General features: G+C 45.9%; 1 non-coding gene across 1 annotated transcript; it reads left to right on the top strand.

Moving 5' to 3' along the window:
• Positions 1–6,429: 6,429 nt before the first annotated feature.
• LOC116980232 lies at positions 6,430–6,621 on the top strand. The gene has a single exon (XR_004413915.1). It is a non-coding gene; the product is annotated as a U2 spliceosomal RNA (small nuclear RNA).
• The last annotated feature ends 10,085 nt before the right edge of the window (positions 6,622–16,706 follow it).

Below are 16,706 nucleotides of genomic sequence, written 5' to 3' on the forward strand. Positions count from 1 at the left end.
ATCACATCTAGGAATTACCCCCAATTTCTATTTTATAATTGAGTTGCAGGCTATCATGTTTCAATAATGTAATTTGACCTAGTGCTACATGGTTCATAGGTACATAATTGACAGGAGCTTAATTAGGCCATTCGGTCCATCAAGTCTACTCTGCCATTCAATCACGACTGATCTATCGTACCCTCTTAACCCTATTCTCCCGCTTTCTCCCCATAGCTCCTCACAAAAATCTATCTATCTCTGCCTTAAAAATAGCTGTTGACTTGGCCTCCACAGCCTTCTGTGGCAAATAATTCCACAGATTCACCACCCTCTCCGATTAAAGAAATTCCTCCTCATCTCCTTCCTAAAGGAACGTCCCTTAATTCTGAGGCTTTGTCCTCTGGTCCCAGACTCTCCCACGAGTGGAAACATCCTCTCCACATCTATCCAGGCCTTTCTTTCACTACTCGGTAAGTTAAGGGATGAAATATGGACAGGATTGGGGAATATTGCAGAAGTGGAGCTCGGCAGTCCATTATTTTTAAAGGAATGTGCCGTTTGAGGCTTGACTCTGAGTCAAATGAGATATAATAATGTGTGTTATTAATATTGTTCCATTAGCAACACTCATCGTTTATTTCTTACATAAATGTGACGTATTCATAATTCTCATTACACCAGAAATTCAGTGTAACGATGTTAGCTAGAGATGCAGATTATATTTACAATTCTCCAATTGTAGTCCTCTTGAAGTGTGGTATAAACTGCCAACTGGTATTTAGGAAGTTTTCATAATGACGTTAGCAGAATAATTCCACATATTAACCAAGCAACCCAATGGGATGTACGTCCCAGTGGAATGTGACTGAGATGATTGTGTAGGAAGGAACTGCAACTACAGATTTACACCAAAGACAGGCGCAAAATGCTGGAGTAACTCAGCGAGTCAGGCAGCATCTCTGGATAAAAAGGAATAGGTGACACTTTGGGTCGGGACCCTTCCTCAGGGTGCGAGTCAGGAGAGAGGGAAACTCGAGCTGTGAAAAGTTACGAAGAACAAAAGAATGAAAGGAAGGAAAAGTACAAATCAATGCCAGCAAGGATGATGAAGGAAAGGTGGAGCCCACAATGGTCCGTTGTTGGCTGTGGAAGAGGTGATTACCAGGGGATATGAGCAGTGATAGTAAGCAGCACAACAGTGAAACTAGTAGGATGACTAGGGTGGGGGAGGGACAGAGAGAGAATGAATGCGGTTGGTGAAATGTCACCTATTCCTTTTCTCCAGAGATGCGACTTAAGCCGCTGAGATAATCCAGTATTTTGTGTCGATCTTCACTGGGATGTTCCCATGATATTATTGTTCAACTTCCTCATTCCCAAGGTTCCATCAACTGAAAATAGTGTCCAAATAACCTTCGTGAATTGCCACAAAGCATCCTGTGCCACAGCCAAAGTCAGCCTGTGATGGAGGCACTGTACTGGGTCCAGTAGCAAGGGTAATATTCAGCTATTCAGTGTGTGCGCTGAGCTTAATTTCTTGCATTGTGGAGTTGCCATGCATTAGGTGGTGAATGTCGTAACATGTTCTGGCTTTGCTCATTGTGGAAAACAAAGAAGTTATAAGAGTTACAACATGTATTTCAGGAGTGCAGAGATTCTGCCTGTTCTTCCAGCCATTGTGTACCATGACTAATCCAGTTAGATTTCTCATCGGTGATTTCGCAATGGATTGATATAATCCTGTCGTACGTGTGTTTAATATCCTCATTATACGGCTATGTCAACATCATTAACAAAATAATGAGAGCCTTAAAATTGTGATTATACTCCCCCCCTTGCAAGTCGTGCTGCTTTATCACATTTCCCAGAATATCTCGAAGCAATTCACTTACAATAAATTACTTTGAAGTATACAAGACAACAGTTTTGGCAGAAGTACAATCCTGCAAATGGCAACAGGCAGAATGAATGACATGTGTGTGTGTGTGTGTGTGTGTGTGTGTGTGTGTGTGTGTGTGTGTGTGTGTGTGTGTGTGCGTGTGCGTGTGCGTGTGTGTGTGTGTGTGTGTGTGTGTGTGTGTGTGTTTTTAATTGTGGGGTCGGGGGGAAGAACTTTGGCCATTATACCAGCACTTGAAATGGTGCCACGAGATTTGTCGCAACCAGCAGAACAGGCAGACAGATGAATATCTCTGCACTCCAACGATACACAGATTTCCGCCCCGCACTAAACGATTGCCATTGTGCTCAACTTCAAGGCTTGGACTTGAATATACTGCCATTTGCCTTTGGGCTCAGAGTGCCATTTCATTAGTCATCCTGATGTGGTGAGGTTGGGAATGAGAGAGAAACGATGCCCAAAGGGGATTTTGTTTACGACTCTCTGCCGACCTATTACATTTTGATTAATAGCCAGCTGTACTGTCATCTGTTCCATTAGTGAAAAGTAGAACAGAAAGGCACAGATAACTGGCATAATTCTGAAAAAAAAAAAAAAAACTGACTTCGGTCCAACAATTGGGAGCATTGCCCCATTTTTGTTGATATCGATATTGGGCAGCCCCGGTGACAAAGGGCCAACATAAGGATTCAAGAAGGAACTGCAGATGCTGGAAAATCGAAGGTACACAAAAATGCTGGAGAAACTCAGCGGGTGCAGCAGCATCTATGGAGCGAAGGAAATAGGCAACGCCTATTTCCTTCGCTCCATAGATGCTGCTGCACCCGCTGAGTTTCTCCAGCATTTTTGTGTGCCAAAATAAGGATAATTTATCGTAAATGGTACCGATTGCTTTCCCAGTCAAATCTGAGATTCTCATAACAAGTAGTTGTAAAATTACATCAGTCCAATGCTTACAACTCGATGAGCGGGCAGTCAAGACTGAATAGATAATTACAGTGTTGCACCAACAGAATCTCATTGTCCGCCCATTGTTTGCTTCATAGTGTTCTTTAATAAATATATTTAAACCGAATAAAGATTTTTGCATCAGCAAGAAATAATAACAACCATTTAACTGGCTGTTTTTTTTCCTCTAAGAATATTTAATCCTCATCCCTTCCTGTCCTTTCTGAAGGTGTTTCTTCCCTTAGATCAGTGCAAATAATCAAAATTCACTCAGCAGCATTCTAAGTGCTGACAAAGTGTGAGATAGGGTGAGAATTAGGCTGGTGAGGACTCACAACCTGATTAGTTTTGCCTTCAATGAGGCTTATTTCATCGCAGCAGAGACGATTTACGAGGATGTTGCCAGGTCTCGAGGGCCTGAGCTAAAGGGAGAGGTTGAGCAGGCTGTGACATTATTCCTTGGAGTGCAGGAGGAAGAGGGGGGAACATGTAGAGGTGTACAAAGTCATAAGAGGAATAGATCGGGTCAAGGCAAGAGTCTCTTGCCCAGGGTAGGGGATCAAGTATCAGGGCACATCGGTTTAATAGGAACCTTCAGGGTATTTTTTTTTATACAAAGGGTGGTGGGTGTATGGAACAAGCTGCCAGAGGAGGTAGTTGAGGCAGGTACTATCGCAACGTTTAAGAAACATTTAGACAGGTACATGGATATGACAGGTTTAGAGGGATATGGGCCAAATGCAGGCAGCTGGTACGAGTGTAGATGGGACATATTTTTGGATGTGGGCAAATTGACCTGTTTCCACACTGTGTGATTCTATGTCTATAACACAACATTGTTATATTCTATAACATAATTCATCAGTCCCACATAAAATACAATCATGTACGTCATTCACTCCCGATGCCCTCCATCCTCTTCTATCCATCAGATAATGACAAACCAATACGATCTTCTTCTTGCGAATGAAACATAAATAAACCACAGGAATAGTTAGATCTCAAGCCGGGTGTTGAGCAGCCAGGTTGTTGTCTCTGTTGGCGTCAATGTCTGCCAGGCCCTGACACAGCTCCATTTGGTGGGTGGTAGAGCGGGCACCCAGAGATGACATGGTTGGCTGTCTGTTGTTCCGCTCCACATTCACAGGCTGGGCTCTGGTGGAGGGAGCCCCCATCTCCACACGCTGGCATGGAAACGCCCAACTCCAGTACCAAGTCTGAAGTACGAAGTACCAATACGATCATCAACGTTTTTGTGATTCATCCTGAGAGTCACCAAATGCATCCCCTCCATTTGCTAAACACATGTCATCACATGTTGATCCACCATTTCTCCCAATGCAGACCACAATGAGAGAGAGGATTGGAGCAGTTGATAACTATGGTTAATAGCCCACTGGAATTCTCTCAACCTACAGCTCCTGACCAGTGGGGATGGAGAGACCAGTTTCTCCTTGCGAGCTCTACACTGGATTTTACTTCGGAGTCACGTGAGTGACTACGTGAAGAACCCGCTCAGTGCGCAGGCGCGGCATTACGCCAGCAGTGCAACAGCGGCAGCGGGAGCTAGGCTCTCCCGCAACAGTGAAACGGACCGTCAGGTAAGTATCCTGAGGTCGGGTTTCTTTTACAGGGGAGCCCCTTTTTCTGCTTGTGTTTTACAGGCAGAGAAAAAGGCTCTGGAACAAAACTGTCCCCCGTTCGAGGAGGAACGTTTCCCGTCGGGGGGAAGGGGGGCAGCAACAGGCGGTAGGAGCGACCCGGTGTTCCGCAATTCCCCGACACCGTGCCGAGCCCAGCCCGATAGCGGGCTGGATGTATAGCCACCCGAAGAGGCATCCGGCAGGTGTTCCCGATTTGGGACGGGACGTCTCTCCGCCCGCACGGGGGGAGAGAGAACCGCCTGAGCCGCTGGAGCGGCTCTCGGGGCAGGTGCCTGCGAGACGCGCTGCTTGAGGGGCGCTCTCGCTACTACAAGGCACAAAAGCTCCAGAAGAAGGCGGTAGGAACATTTAACCGGGCGTTCCGCTATCCCCACACCGCGCCGAAGCCAGTCCCGCTAGTGCCTGAGCTGCGGGCTGGATGTTCAGCCATCCGAAGAGGCATCCGGCCGGTGGCTTCCGACTTGTCGGAGGGGACGTCTCTCCACCCGCAGGGAGAGAGACAGCCGCCTGAGCCGCTGGAGCGGCTCCTGGAGCAGGAGCTCCTGCGAGACACGCTACGTGAGGGGCAGTCTCGCTGGAGGGTTCAGGCATACCCTCCACAGTGCCTAGGCACTGCCCATCGCTTCCTCCTTAGTGTGGTTAGCTTTGGGGTGACCAGTGGCTGGGCTGGTCATGAAGAGGGGTCACTGGCTGAACAATATCGGGAGTATGCTTGAGGTACAGGATCAGGAAGAGCTGCTGGGTGTGGCCGCTATGTGGCTCCACCACTAGCGAGATGGCTTTTCAGTCTCAACTGATGGCCAGCTTACTACCTGTCTTTTCCAAAAAACCTCTCCAAGACAGGTAGCCATGAGGCGTTGGTTTTATCACGCCTCCCCTAAATTGCATTTACTCAAAGTGCCCGCCATTATTGGGGGATACATTGAGCAGCGCATTTAACCTAAATATTTTAAAAATGCATTTGGTACCCTGACGTCGGCTATCATGTCCACCTGCTCATTCCAGAAGGGCAGGGTAGTATGGCAAAACACCTGACCCTACTGTTCAACGGTATACCTCATAACTTCTGAAATGAACTCACAAACCTGCCCTCAATCTATGAAATTAACAGGACTATGAGAACGCCGACCTCATAAGCACAGATCCTGCTACCTGGCACTTACCAAACCAGTCCTAAAAAACTGGACGAAGTGTTCAAACTATTCGGCACAAGAGGGCAGAGTCTGGAATGAGCACCACACTAAACCAGACAGCAGTACCTCTACGTGTCCACCAGGGGCGTCTACCTCATGGTACTGGTGAAAGCTCGGGGCCTGCATGCCAAACCTGTAGCATTTTAGGCCACGGCCCAGAGCAGGCCCCAGGGGAAAATGTGCCACCCCCCAACAAACATCGTCCCTACAAGAACAAGGAACCAGAAACCGAAGAAAACAACAATGAAGACAGATAAGTATGGTTCCTACCATCACATAAAGGTTAAGGGTTGTACTAACAAGGGGTGGATGAATCACGCCTGGTTAGGAAGCTATCACTATTGGTAGTTATATACCAAAAAATAAATACAAGGGGAATAGAATTAATATCTTGCCACCAATTCAGCAAGCACCCCAAGTGGTCTACCCTCCCACGATGGTGAATGTCGCACCATCGTTGATAAACCACTTGAGTATTTCACCAGGTATACCCATTCATGGGATTTGTAACTACTACCATGGATCCAAGGATACTTTATGGTAGACATCGACCTTGAAGATGCACACTATCTCATATAAGTTTCGGATATACCGCAATTACCTGGATGGAGTAACCATGATGAGCGTTGCGGCATTTAAGTCAAAGTTATCCAGAATCAACTAGCCCTGACACTTAGAAACATTCCGTCATGGCATGTCTATATATTAACGACAAACTATCCTTGGATACAGCTTTAGCTGCATCGCTTCTCGGCCTTTTGGCTAAGATCAAGTGTAGTATCTGTTCTTATCAGTTTAATAATCTGATACGTCCCTTATCTAGGGACCATATATTAAATTTAATTTTGGAACAGGGAGATGGAATAGGGGCTTGCTCCGTCCACTCCACGCATCGACCCAGTATTGCAGTGCCTCTGGGAACGGTGCACAAAATATATATCCAGATATTTACGTTGACCATCCACAACGTTGTTATCTGGTATTCATTAAGACTATCAGTCATGGTGCATTAACCACCAATCAACTACGTGGCAAAGTAATTGGGATATAGCAGCATTACCAGCTACTGAACTTTGTACCTTTCCTATGAGCTGAGATACTAGTGTTCAAAACTATCTCCATACCTGTAATATGGGGGCAAATGGATTAATCTGTAGTGTTATCATGGAATTTATCGGCAGGAAGGATTATGGTTGTACACTTCCACCTGTTTTGAGTAACATCTTATGTGTCCTGATGTGTTACTGAGCTTGTAATACTTAATGCCAATATGAATTGACTTAAACATGTTATATATTAACTTACTTAATTCTAGTGAAGCATTTGCTCAGTAATCCACCAAATTTGCATGTTCGTTTATAAGATAACAACATCACAGTGGTGGCATATACCAAACCACTTGGGCGGAGAACATCGATATTAGGGGACAATTTATTAACAATTGGAAACCGTATGTCGTCAAACATGTTTGACCATCAGTAACTCACCTATCAGGTGAGCTAAATACTGTAAACATACATTTAAACCAAAAATATTTGCTGAAATCACTAAGCAATATGGACACCAGATATCGATGCCTTATATCCAATTAAATCACCACGTACTAACTTACGTCACATGAAACCAATCTCAAGGCAGCGGCAATGGAGACATTCCCGCGTATTGAGGGGTGGGGGGAACCTAATCTCTATGTTTTCCTTTCCTTCTACCTCTTCAATAGGTACTACGGCTTCATCAGTCGGGTACTACGCAAATTACAGTGGACCAAGTCCACAAGCATGGTTCCCAGTGATCCTCGACATGGTCATTAAAAGAATTGCAGAATTGGGAAGACCATTGCTGTGCTTGGATCAGGAGCACTATCAACCTGATGACAGCATTCCGTCGCATATCCTAGGGAACATACCTGAGGAGCATCAAGAAATGGTACACTGTTTCCAAAACAGGAATTACACATTCAACTATAACAAAAAACTGTACTGGAGCTCCGGGCAGGTCTTCACCACAATGAAGGACATGTTCTGTTAGCCTACTCAACTTGGGTACCGCTCACTGGTGATCAGATACAGGAGAGGTATATCAATCCATACCCCAGAAATAGGTACACCCAAATTGGGATGTCAGTGAAATCCTGACATACCTTAGGGGATGATCACCAGCCAGGTCACTCACCCTGGAACAGCCTACCCTGAAGATGGACATGCTGGTGGCCTTACATCAACACAAAGAGCCAGCTCTCCCATCTACTGCGATGGGACAACATGGTTATAACACCAGATAGTGTCACATGCCCATTCAGGGGTTGGCCAAACAGAACAGACCAGGAACATCAGGTCCAGTCATGAAATTCCGGGCATACCCACCTGAACCACGTTTTATGTGTCATGACCCACTTAGAGATCGACACAATAAGGAATACCGAGGGAGAGGAAAAAGCCTTATGGGTCAGCCACAGGAAACCTCATGGTCGGGTGATGAGCTAAACTATCTCTAGTGGCTCAAGCAGGTACTGGGAGTTGCTGGAGTAAATACTAACGTGTATAAAATCTTATTCCACCAGAACAGCTTCCACGTCAGTAATAAAGAGGATGGACGAGCCTATGGACCACATCCTGGCTACTGCAGGGTGGTCTAGGGAGTATACGTTCCAAACTTTTATAACAAACCACTGATAGAACCTGTATCGTTTGCAGAAAAAGAATCTGCAAAAAATATATAATTTAAGCCCGGGGGAGCAATTGGTCTTGTTGTTGTTAATAACACCATTATTGTTTTTACAAACAGATTCATGGTTGATTACGATAACATACTTCCTCCCTCGAATGACTTCGGCAGCGAGTGAAGTATGAACTGTTACACGGTTTGAAATCACAGAGCTTTGAAGTCTTCACGTAGTCACTCACGTGACTCCGAAGTAAAATAGTAAGATTAAACGAGAACTTACCAGTTTGAAGTTTGATCTGTATTTTATGAGGAGTTACGATGAGGGATTACGTGCCCTCCGCTCCCACCCTCATTATATGGATCAAACTAATAAATTGATGTCTCCTTATCTTTACTATGTTTACTTCAAATAACTGTGTCTATCTGTGATTCCACACCGCTGCTTGGAAGTATGCCGCGCCTGCGCACTGAGCGGGTTCTTCACGTAATCCCTCATCGTAACTCCTCATAAAATACAGATCAAACTTCAAACTGGTAAATTCTCGTTTAATCTTACTATTAAACATCATGCCAGCCATAAGCAATGGAATCTTCAACGGTGCTGGCTCAATTTCAGCAGTAAAATAGAATGACCTTCATGAAGTTACGCCACATCATCCTTATCTTGCTGGTACTGTCTCCTTTCTCTCCCTCAGGAATCTTAGGCATGCAAAAGCAGTGGAAGGTCCTCATGAGCGAAAGATCCACTCAAATTGCACAGTCATGGAATTGTATCATGTAACTCATTTAGTTTTAGTTTTTAGTTTTGAGATACAGCGCGGAAACAGGCCCTTCGGCCCGCCGAGCCTGCACCGACCAGCGATCCCCACACATTAACACAAGCCTACACACACTAGGGACAAATTACGCTTATACAAACTCAAGCCAGTTCGCCTACAAACCTGCACGTCTTTGGAGTGTGGGAGGAAACCGAAGATTAAACCAACGCAGTCATGGGGAGCACGTGCAAACTCCATACAGACAGCGCCCGAAGTCGGGATCGAACCCGGGTCTCTGGCGCTGCAAGTGCTGTAAGGCAGCAACTCAACCGGTGCGACACCGTGGCCACTCTAAAGTGCACTCATGCTCATTGCTTGTTTCTTATGAATGAAAAGGTGACACTCTGCATATCGCAAAGTGCTCGAGTAACTCAGCGCATCAGGCAGCATCTGTGGAGGGAATGGATAGGCGGCGCTTCAGATTGAGACCCTTCTTCACACTGATTGTAGTAAAGGGAAGAAAGCTGGCAATGAGGAGGGTGCAGGACAAAGCGCAGCGAGTGATAGGTGGATAATGTGGATACACATGGGTGAACCTGTTGAGTTCCTCTAGCCCTTTATGTTTTTCTCAAGATTCTAGCAGCTACAGTTCCTTCAGTTGCCGGTATGAATATAGGAGTTCCCTCATTGCTACTGGCTGCAGTACATCAGTCTAGTTTTTAACACAGTTTTAAGCTTTATTATATTTTTCTATTTATCATGGCTATTTTAATAGTTTTAGATATCTGGGATTGTCAGCTACAATTAAAAACCCTTGTAATTATCTCCCATCTTTACAGTTTTGTTTAGAGTTTAGAGATACAGGTGGGAACGGGCTCATCGGCCCACCGAGCCCGCGCCAGTCAATGATCATCTGTACACTGGTTCTATCCCACACATTAGGGACCATTTTTACAGAAGTCAGTTAACCCACAAACCTGCACGTCTTTGGGATGTGGGAGGAAACCGGAGCTGCTGGATAAAGCCCACGCAGTCAAGGAATCCCCATTCATTTGAAGGGAAATTTCCAACCCCATGGCCAGAATACAAAATGTAAGAATGTACAAACTCTGTACAGGCAGCGCCCATAGTCAGGGTCGAACCTGGGTCTCTAGTGCAGTCAGGCAGTAACTCTACCGCTGCGCCATTGTGCTATATTTAAGAGGGAGTTACTATATTTAAGAGGGAGTTAGATGTGGCCCGTGTGGCTAAAGGGATCAGGGGGTATGGAGAGAAGGCAGGTACAGGATACTGAGTTGGATGATCAGCCATGATCATATTGAATGGCGGTGCAGGCTCGAAGGGCCGAATGACCTACTCCTGCACCTATTTTCTATGTTTCTATACGTCTTTAATAAGAGGCTGAGCTCCTTCTCCAGTTTAGACTTCCTCAGTCCGAGGCAGTCAGACAGTTCAGAGGTGGGACTTCAATGTAATCTCTCTTGAGACCCACTTGCTGCTGAGATCCAGCTTCACCCACGTTAGATGCATCCTTGGGGTGGCGGGTCGTGTTGATCAATCTCCTGCATCAGTGGACCACCATCACATTGTATTTGGCCCATTATCAGCTGTGTATGGCACTATTTCCCGCCGACTTTGTTTAATGGAGACTCATCAGGGCGGACGGTGGTACAACGGTAGAGTTTCTGCCTTACAGCACTTGCAGCACCGCAGACCCGGGTTCGATCCCGACTATGGGTGCTGTCTGTACAGAGTTTGTACGTTCTCCCGTGACTTGCGTGGGTTTTATCCGAGATCATCGGTTTCCTCCCACACTCCAAAGTCATACAGGTTTGTAGGTTAATTGGCTTGGGAAATGTAAAAATTGTTCCTATAGTATGTCGGATAGCGTTAATTTGCGGGGATCGCTGGTCGGTGTGGTCTCGGTGGGCCGAAGGGCCTGTTTCCGCGCTGTATCTCCAAACTAAACTAAATCTAAGCAACTCTTGAAAAGTAAACCAATAGTTGTACTGAATTCACGATAGAAGATTCAAAACCAAGTCGATGTGTGTGAATTATCATTAATACATTAATACTTACAGAATTATGTTTATAATTAGTAGAACATATCTGGAATTTCCCTGACCGAGTAGATCCTAACAGAACGGGAATTGGTAAATCCTACCGTTGTACAAAACACCACAAAAAAAATGTGATTTAATACATTTTTCTTTTCTCTAAAAATGAGGATAATTGGTGATTTAGCCACTGTGTAATAATTCATCAGGGCACTTTTTATTTCTCTCTCTGCCTCTCCCTGAATGCACAGATTCTTTCTAGGACGTGGATTCAACAATGTTGGCCATCCTCCAATATTTACCCACTGTGTCATTATTCATTTATGAGCCTTGATGCTGGAAGTCAACAGATTTTTGAACTACAAATTGCATTTATATGATGCCTTTGATGTAGAGAATATTTCAAAGTGTTTGTCTGGAGGAAAAAACAGAGGCCAAGCGTTTGTGCAAAATGTTAGGAGCATAAATGGTCAAAAAAAGAGGCTTTTGATCTACTATCTACCTCATTGGAGACCCTAGGACTATCTATGATCTGACTTTACTGGCTTTATCTTGCACGAATAACATCTCCCATGTTATTCCCTTTAGCATGTATCTGTACACTGTGAATGGCTCGATTGTAATCATGTGTTGTCTTTCCACTGGAGATCAACACAAAATGCTGGAGTAACTCAGCGGGACAGGCAGCATCTTTGGATAGAAGGAATGGGTGGCGTTTCGGGTCGAGACCCTTCTTCAGACTTTCCGCTGACTGGTTAGCAGGCAACAAAAGCTTTTCATTGTACCTCGGTATACGTGACAATAAACTAAACTGAACTAACTTGGTGTGGGGGGATTTTTCCAGGGAACAGAACATAGAGAGTTAACGGTGATCAATGAAGTCTACTCTTAATTTTCTCTTCCATTTATAGCATGGGATAAGTCTTCATAATAGTACTATCTCCACCCCATCGACCTTACTGGGTACAGTGAATGACATAGTGCGGCAAGGATTCACTAATCCCTTAAATTGAACAATACAGACAGCATTGTGGCTTGTGGATTTCTAAAAGTTTACTGGGGAAACAAGGTACTGCAGATGGTACACAAAATTGCTGGGGAAACTCAGCGGGTGCAGCAGCATCTATGGAGCGAAGGAAATAGGCGACGTTTCGGGCCGAAGCCCTTCTTCAGACTACTCCAAGGTACTGCAGATGCTGGTTTACAATAAAAAGATACAAGGAGCTTGGTGTAACTCAGTGGGTCAGGCAACATCTCTGGAGAACATTGGATTTGAGTGGGTTAACATATGATGAGCGTTTAATGGCACTGGGCCTCTACTCGCTGGAGTTTGGAAGGATGAGGGGGTAACTCATAGACACTCACCAAAAAGTGTAAGGTCTGGATAGAGTGGATGAGGAGAGGATGTTTCCACTAGTGGGAGAGTCTAGGACCAGAGGTCATAGCCACAGAATTAAAAGTCATTCCTTTAGGAAGATGAGAAGGAATTTATTCGGTCAGAGGGTGGTGAATCTGTGGAATTCATTGCCACAGAATGCTGTTGAGGCCAAGTCAATGGATATTTTTAAGGGAGAGATAAATAGATTCCTAATTAGTACGGGTATCAGGGGTCATGGGAAGAAGGCAGGAGAATGGGGTCAGGAGGGAGAGATAGATCAGCCATGATTGAATGGCAGACTTGATGGGCCGGTAGGCCTAAATCTGCTCCTATGACGTATGAACATGAGTTACTGTTTGGTCACAAGAAGAGGGGGCGGGGGAATTGCCCGATCTGCACAGGTAGAATTGGGACAAGTTGGAATGGAATTGCGTGCAGATTGTCCCGGTGCGATGATCACAGAGGAGAGGGACTGAAAAAGAATGAAGTCATTGATCATGTGAGGTCAGGGAGAAGTAGTAATTCAAGACAAGTGATGGCAGGTGCTTCAGTAATGCAGAAGAGTTGGAAAAGCAGTGAGGTAATTTGAAAGGAGAATTTGTCCTTGGGTATTTACCACCTGAAAATGACATTGTCCAGAGTAGGCCTCAGAATGCTGGAGTATCTCAGCAGGTCAGGCAGCATCTCTGGAGAAACTGATCTTCCAACTGATCACTCTGGAGAACGGTCCGAGCTGAAACGTCACCCATCCTTTTTTTCCAGAAATGCTGCCTGACCCATTGAGTAACTCCAGCACTTTGCGTCTACCTTCAGCAAATATCAGCATCTGCAGTTCCTATCTACACCTCTCTGGACAACATGGATAGGTGGCGTTTTAGGTCGCTTCCACCCGAAACATCATCTATCCATGTTCGCCAGAGATGCTGCTTGAACCTCTGCGTTACTCCAGCACTAGGGGGCGCTGTCCTGTGCATGGCTGCCCTGCCAGCAGTTGTCTGTCTTTTCACCGTTTTATTTTTATTTTTAGTTAGTTAAAGTGTTTTGTTTGGAGGTCTAGGCTTTTTTGTGTGGGGGGGGGGGGGGGGGAAGGGGGAAACTGCCTTTCAGGGTCCCTACCTGGTCGGAGAGGCAGCTTTTCTCCGGGCTGCAGCTTCGACCCGTCCTCGCGGCCTACCAGCGGGCCTGGAGCGGCGTTTCCCGTCGGGGACCGCCCAGAACCTCGGCTTCGGCGGCGGCACAGCGCTGGAGCGCTATCGTGGAGCGGGCGATGCCTTGCCTGGGTCGCCGCGCTGGAGCTCCGGTGAGCTGAGACCGCCGGGTAAAACATCGCGGAGCTGCGGAACTGTGGAGCGGCCAGCCGCGGGCGGCGGTGCTGAACTTTACACCGGGAGCCTGGGATCTCTAGATGAGATCGCCAGTTGTGGAGCTCCAACCGTCGCGGCCTTGTCGGCTTCGGAAGCCGCGGCCTCCAGTACGGAGGCGGCTGTTCCAGGGTTCCCAGGCCGCTGAGAGGACTCTCCCGACGCCGGAGCACCATCACCCGGTGAGAACGGCCAGGAACATCGGGCCTCCGTAGAGGCAACTGTGGAGGCCTCAATAGGCCCGACTATGGGTGAACTGGGGTTGGGGACTGGACTTTGTGCCTTCCCTCATGGTGGGAGCCATTGTGGGGGGATGTTCTTTGTGTTTAAGACTCTCATTGGTGTTATGTCTGTATTCTTTTTTTGTGTGCTGCAAAATGGCAAAAAGCATTTCACTTCATTACACCTCGGTGTATGTGAATGTGACCAATAAAAACCTTTGAACCTTTGAACCTTTGAACCACTTTGTTCCTTTTGTGTATTACGCCGCATTTGCAGTTTTTTGTTTCTACATTGTGCTACATTCTACTAAGGTATTCTTTAACATTTTAAATATTACCACCAGTTTTAAAATGAATGAGTTCCAACCAGGATCACTGGATAATGGTCCCAGGATGAAGGCATTAACTTGTGAACCCTTTTCAGACGATTGCAATGTGAAGCATTAGGCAGTAGACGGTGCTAAATGATCCCACAGCCACTGTCAATACAAAATTCAATAGCACAACCACATTCAAATGGAAGTGGTATGGATAGAGTAGCTCTATGAAGGGCGGTACAGTTGTGCAGCTGGTAGAGCTGCTGTCTCACATCATCAGAGACCCAAGTTCGATTCTGACCTCGGGTGCTGTCCGTGTGGAGTTCGCACATTCTCACCGTGACTGCATGGGTTTCTCCCGAGTGCTCTGGTCTCCTCCCACATCTCAAAGATGTGAGGGTGTGTTGGATAATTTGTCTCCGTAAAATTCCTTGGACTTGGATGAGGAAGTGAGATAACATAGAACTAGTGTGAATGGGTGATTGACGGTCGGAGTGAACTCAATGGGCTGAAGGGCCTCTTTCCATGCTGAATCTCTAAACTAAACGAAATCAAACATTAATCAATCCTTATGCCCCTGTCCCACTTAAGAAACCTGAATGGAAACCTCTGGAGACTTTGCGCCCCACCCAAGGTTTCCGTGCGGTTCCCGGAGGTTTTTGTCAGTCTCCCTACCTGCTTCCACTACCTGCAACCTCCAGCAACCACCTGCAACCTCCGGGAACCGCACGGAAACCTTGGGTGGGGCGCAAAGTCTTCAGAGGTTTCCGTTCAGGTTTCCTAAGTGGGACAGGAGCATCACTCACCAATATCCTCTTTACTGCCTTCCTCCTTGAATAACGCCAACAGAACTTGTCTCCATTACCTCATTGGAGTCTGTATCAAGATATACAGTCTGGAGATAAATGTCAGAAAATATCAAGATGAGAATATTTGCTCCTCTCTGACATTAGCTTTGTGGTGTCAGAAGTATTCGAAAAATTGACATCACTGGGGGTTGAAGGGAAAAGCTAACCGTGGCAAGTCACCCAACAGCTGAGAAGGCTTAGGAAGTTCCGCATGTCCCCAACAACCTTCACCAACTTCTACAGATGTGCTGCAGTGAGCATTTTATGCATCACAGCACGGTTTGAGAACAGCTCCATCCAAGACCGCAAGAAATTGCAGAGTTATGGACACAAACCGACCTCCCTTCCATTGACTCCATCTACACCTCACGCTGCCTCGGCAAGGTCATCAGCATGATCCAGGACCAATCTCACCCTGGTCACTCCCTCCTACCCTCTCCCATCAGACAAGAGGTACAGAAGTTTAAAAACGCACACCTCCATATTCAGGCGCAGTTTCTTCCCAGCTGTTATCAGGTAACGGAATCATCCTCTCACAACCTGGACAGTGGTCCTGACCTCTCATCTACATTGGAGACCTTTAAACAATCTTTAATCGGACTTTATTGGACTTTATCTTGCACTAAACATTATACCCTTATCCTGTATCTGTACACTGTGGAGGGCTCGATTTTCACAGTCCGGATAGCATGCAACAAAATGCTTTTCACTGTATCCTGGTACACACGGTAATAAACTAAACTAAATTTTTTAAAAGATGGTGTTGTTGACAGAAACCATTCTCGCCGTCAGCGATGGCAGCCTCGCCAACAGTCTGTCTGTCTTTTTGTCTTTTTTTTTGTTATTTTTAGTGTGTTTTAAAAGTATGTGTTGATGTTTTCTGGTTTGTTTTATGTGGTGGGTGGGGGAAGAAACATAGAAACATAGAAACATAGAAATTAGGTGCAGGAGTAGGCCATTCGGCCCTTCGAGCCTGCACCGCCATTCAATATGATCATGGCTGATCATCCAACTCAGTATCCCGTACCTGCCTTCTCTCCATACCCTCTGATCCCCTTAGCCACAAGGGCCACATCTAACTCCCTCTTAAATATAGCCAATGAACTGGCCTCGACTACCCTCTGTGGCAGAGAGTTCCAGAGATTCACCACTCTCTGTGTGAAAAAAGTTCTTCTCATCTTGGTTTTAAAGGATTTCCCCCTTATCCTTAAGCTGTGACCCCTTGTCCTGGACTTCCCCAACATCGGGAGCAATCTTCCTGCATCTAGCCTGTCCAACCCCTTAAGAATTTTGTAAGTTTCTATAAGATCCCCTCTCAATCTCCTAAATTCTAGAGAGTATAAACCAAGTCTATCCAGTCTTTCTTCATAAGACAGTCCTGACATCCCAGGAATCAGTCTGGTGAACCTTCTCTG

Source organism: Amblyraja radiata, chromosome 13, assembly GCF_010909765.2.
Source record: "Amblyraja radiata isolate CabotCenter1 chromosome 13, sAmbRad1.1.pri, whole genome shotgun sequence".
NCBI classification, from domain to species: Eukaryota; Metazoa; Chordata; class Chondrichthyes; order Rajiformes; family Rajidae; genus Amblyraja; species Amblyraja radiata.